We start from the raw sequence: 5000 nt of genomic DNA on the forward strand, positions 1-5000 counted from the left end.
TGGTCACCTTTTTTTTTTTTTTTTAAGTAAATTCTATTCAAAGAGTTAGATCATGTGCAGTTTTCACAGAAAGAGAATACGACTCTTCGTTTTTTTTACATTTTCTCCCACAACTCCCTTCCCAGTCCTCCCCACCCACCCACCATCTTTCCCCACGAGGCCAGACATACAAACAACATACAAACACAGGTATAAAAAAAAACAATAATTTGAGTACAAAGCAATACACACAACATACAGTATATACAGGTATAAAACCAATAGGTAGATATAAGATACTAAGACACAAAGAAAGGGATCACATGGTTATGGTTAATAAACAACTTAACAATAATACAAACAGGTAAATAAAAATAAAACAAAGTAATATTAAATCATTTTGGGAGGAATATTGGGAGACATTGGAAAAGATACAAGTACCTAGGTAATATGTTCATTTTAACAGTCTGTACTCTGCCAGCCAGGGAAAGAGGCAGAGCATTCCACCTCTGGAGGTCAGTCTTGACCCTGGTTGTCAATGCAGTGAAATTTTGTTCAAGAAGAGAGCCAAAAGATTGGGTTATATTTATACCCAAATATTTGAAGCCATTGTTTGCCACATGAAAAGATTGGAGAGACTGGGAAACACCACAGGCCAGTAACGGTGGTCACCTTATCACCATTTTATTTGGTTACGCATTTTCTTTGCCAATAATATGTTGGATTCGTGTTAATGTGTATTTTCAGACACAAAAAAAGAAAACAAAAACAAAAAACAGTCGAATAACACAAAAATGTGTGTGATTCGCCAGCCGGCTGGCCTGCCTGCCTGCCTGCCTGCCTGCCTGCCTGCCTGCCTGTCTGTCTGTCTGTCAGTCAGTCAAACAAACCTCCAGAATATATTTCAGGTCTACTTTCTGTCTGTCTTTCAGGTGTATACGACGTATATTGTTTTCAGGTTCTCACGCCTGAAGAGTTTGTTTGCTCAAGCTTTGTTTGAGTCTGTCAACAAGGACAGGAACCTCTTCTCCTCCCACCACTCTGTGTTCTTTCCCTCTCTCTACTCTGCTGGTCTCTCCCCTTTCTCTTTTGTCTTTCACCCCTCTCTCTCGCGCTCTCTCCCCATTTTTCCTCCATACTCCCTTCCCCTTCCCCGCCCTCACCTTCCCCATCCCCTCTTCTCTCCCCATCTTTCTCTCCCACTTTATTATCTCCTTCTCTCTCTTCCTCTTATCCCCATATTACCCCCCCTCCTGTCCCCTTAGTGCTCATCCCTGTAACTCTCCCTCCCCCTGCCCAAACACAGGGTTTGATTTATGGGAGTGTGTGGAGCTATACCTGGGCACAAGGAAGGCAGGTTATTTCCATTACTGCTCCATTCTGTAATAAAGGGATCTATTTTAATGGCATAGCGTGCACCACAGCTGTCTTGTCCCAGCTGGTACGGCACAAAGCAGAACACAGCAGTCACCAAATTAAAAATATATACACTATAAACGTACAGTATGTCTTTTTGTGTTTCTAAATGCCTGATGTTGTTGGATTTCAATGTCCTGGACTTTAAAGACTGTGATGAGGCACGTAAACATGCAAACTTCCATGTTTTTAACCACGCTTAGCAGAACAAAACATTGTGATTTGATCTAAACAGTTTGTTCTGATGCAGGTAAAGTTCTGAAAGAGTACTGTAAGAGAATGATACATTTTGCTCTACTAGGTCACAAGAGCTTTGTTGTTTTACGTGTGCTTTTAGGTGTGCTTTGTGATGCTTTATTATGTGTTTGCTGTATTAATTTCAGCTCAGTTGTGTGTCAGAGACAGAGAGAGAGAGAGAGATAGAGAGAGAGATGACACATTTAGGAAACAGAAAGGGAAAAATCTGTTTTGTGCGTGCGTGCGTGCGTGCGTGCGTGCGTGCGTGCGTGCGTGCGTGCGTGCGTGCGTGCGTGCGTGTTCGGCCACATCTTGGGACAATTTCTGGACATCAAACCAGTTGGTGGGGCATGTCAAATTGAGAACACAATCGATTTCTCCAAAATCCAATTTGATTTGACTCCAGTTTGATAAGGTTAGGGACTTAGGGTTAGGGATAGGATGGTAGGGTATGTTAAAATAGTCCCCATGTCTCTCCAGCTATTTTGTAAGCATTTTCAGGTCGGGATACCCATTTTATCCAATCAGGAAAGAGAAATCGCACAGGATACAGATTCAACATTTTGGAAGCACTATAAAAATGAAGCTGATAAAGGGGTATTCTTTCCTGATCGGCTGATGATTGGCCACCAACCTGAAAACCTATTTTCTGTTTATCAAAGAACTGGAGAGACGAGGAGACTCCTGCTGAACAAACACTTCAATGAGCGTACAATACTATACAATAATAATAATAATATACATACTATAAGACTATACAAATAACCTTTTGTTTTAACCCAACTTACCCTACATTTAATTTTAGTGAGTGAATGAGTGAGTGAATGTGGCGTTATACCCGAGGCTATAAGGTGACCTGTGTCACCTTATAGCTTTTTACCATTTTAAACTTCATCTGTTGAAAAGATTGCATGAGATCTACTGTAGATCTGCTATTTTTTTTAAACCGTGAAAATGTGTGCAAATCTTTGAATGTATACACTTTCACAGCAAACGTTTTTAACTCAAATATTTGCTTCTGGAGGTCCCTGGAACATATTTTGAGATGGGGGTCCGTGGCCAATTACATATAATTCTGCGGGTCCTTTACATGAAATAGTTTGAGAACCACTGATATAGAAGGTTTTTCAGAAAACTGTCATGATTTCGACATTTTGTAGAATCAGTTCATAAATGTCCTCAGAAGTTTGAAGAACAAATCCACATTTCATCATTTATTTCAACTTGCAGCCGACCTGAGGATGCGGAACACATGTCTGAGTGCAGGATATTATGTGGAAGTGACGCAGCGCCTGGGACACCTCAAGAATCAGGCTCTTCCACTCAAGGGCCTTGTCTGTCAGCGAGGCAGCACAGCATGTTGTGGGCCTTTGATTTAGGCTGCGTGTTGTTTTTGAAGCTCTGGGCCCGACATTGCATCACTTCCCCCTGAGACACACAGACAAATAATGTCACTCATTTGTCACACTCTGCGGTGCAATGCTGACATAGGCAGATTCTCACTTTGATTTAGAGGTCTGTACCCCTGGAAGCTACCTGAATTAAGGTTTACGGCCATGTGACATTTGTACAATTAAAAGTACAAAATGTACATTTAAAAAAACATGTATATGTCTTTTTTTTTTACATTTGATAGATCTAGCCTTGGATATTGCTATATAAGTTTTATTGCTTTAATGCATTTTGCATGTTGTTTGGCTTATGTGTTTTTTTTATGTTGGCTGGCCTGAAAAACAAAATGTCATTTTTAAAAAGAAGAAAAACTATTATTGTTGTCCAGGGCAATGCATCACAAACTGTCAGTTACTGGCAGAAGCCTACAAGTTTTATTATGAAGTGCAAAAAGAACATATTGACAGATGTTTGGCCAAAGTCTATCTGGAAAATATGCCCACACAACACGCCGACACAACTCATGCAAAAAGCACTTGCCTGTCATGTGCCTCAGACCACAAGCCACCATGATTTACCGTGATGATTAATAATGGAGAGTTGTTTGTGAACCTGCAAAAGCAGATTGCTTATCTCTGGAATCGGCTCGCTGACAGACAACTCAGCTGTCTGGTTTTGCTAATTAGGTTGGGACTTGCTCTCAATGAATGTGTCTACATGTATTTTTATAGTGCTGTTAGTCAGGAAGACACTCGTGTCCTCTTCCACTGAAGCATCGGAACACATATCATGCATGCTGTAATGTCATATAATATGGTGTTTAGAACAGCATGGATATGAGCCCTGAATATGATTACTGTATATACGGCTGTTTACATTTAGTTTTCATTTATGATTTTAACCATCCGCCTAATTTGTGTTTCCATAGTAATAATGTCAGTTTCTTAATTCATGTAAATATATTCATGAAGATGTATATTGCATGTGTATACATTAACTGCTCCTCAATATCAGACTTGAGGGGATGTGAGCATGCTGGGTGTATGTGGATGTACTACTGTATATGGCGTCCAATACAAATTGTTCCTTCTGCCATTTCAAATTAAATAATATTTAGTTTGGCTGAAAGAAGAGATGGTTGACATTGATTTTGTATGTTTGCATTTACAGTAGATATGAGTAACAAAGCTTTATCACGTATATACAGCTCTCACTGTGGGTGATCACAGCATATCAAACCCTATTTACAATCAAAAGAGTTAGGCGTGACTCATTTCTGTTTGTTTCAAGTAATTCATTTATAAATCATTTTAGAATAAGAAAACTGCAATAAAGGGGTACAGTATGTAAAAAGAAATGGCTTTCCATTAAAAAACAAGTTGTTAAAGTTTTAGAAGAATCTCATTTAGTGAATTGAACTATACTGTAAATGGCACTCACCAGCAGCAGTATATGTTATTTCACTACCAGTGGACCCTTTTCATTTTGACAGAACTATGCAGCTGAAGGTGAAATTGTGGGTGCTTGAAACGGTACAGTTAACTGTACAGGAGCTGTCCATGATAACAGTAACACCTACATGAAACACAGAATAAATGTTATTACCTTCAGCTGTGTTTACCCGTCAAAATGCTGTGTCGTATGACCCTATTTTGGACCATTCCACTCTACCAAAGTACAGTAATAAACAGTATACATTGAAAAAGAAGTTTAGCGGCATGGTTTGAAGTAGTAGATGGTATTATACCAAATGGGTGCGTTCGGATAAAGCGCACTGAGCACACTGTGCAATACTAACTCATAGTACTAAGAGACCACACCAACTGCTCAAGTTTAGGAGTATTTATTGCACAGCAGCACAAGTGAGATGAATGTGTATTGATGAGGAGCCCGAGGAGGGCGAGACTCAGGGTTGGGTAGCCTGACGACCGCCGTGCTCTGCTCGGGAGCGGTCGGTCGCCTCAGCTTGGACGCTG

The sequence above is a fragment of the Protomyctophum parallelum genome (assembly GCF_964188405.1).
Source record: "Protomyctophum parallelum genome assembly, chromosome: 20".
Lineage (NCBI taxonomy): Eukaryota > Metazoa > Chordata > Actinopteri > Myctophiformes > Myctophidae > Protomyctophum > Protomyctophum parallelum.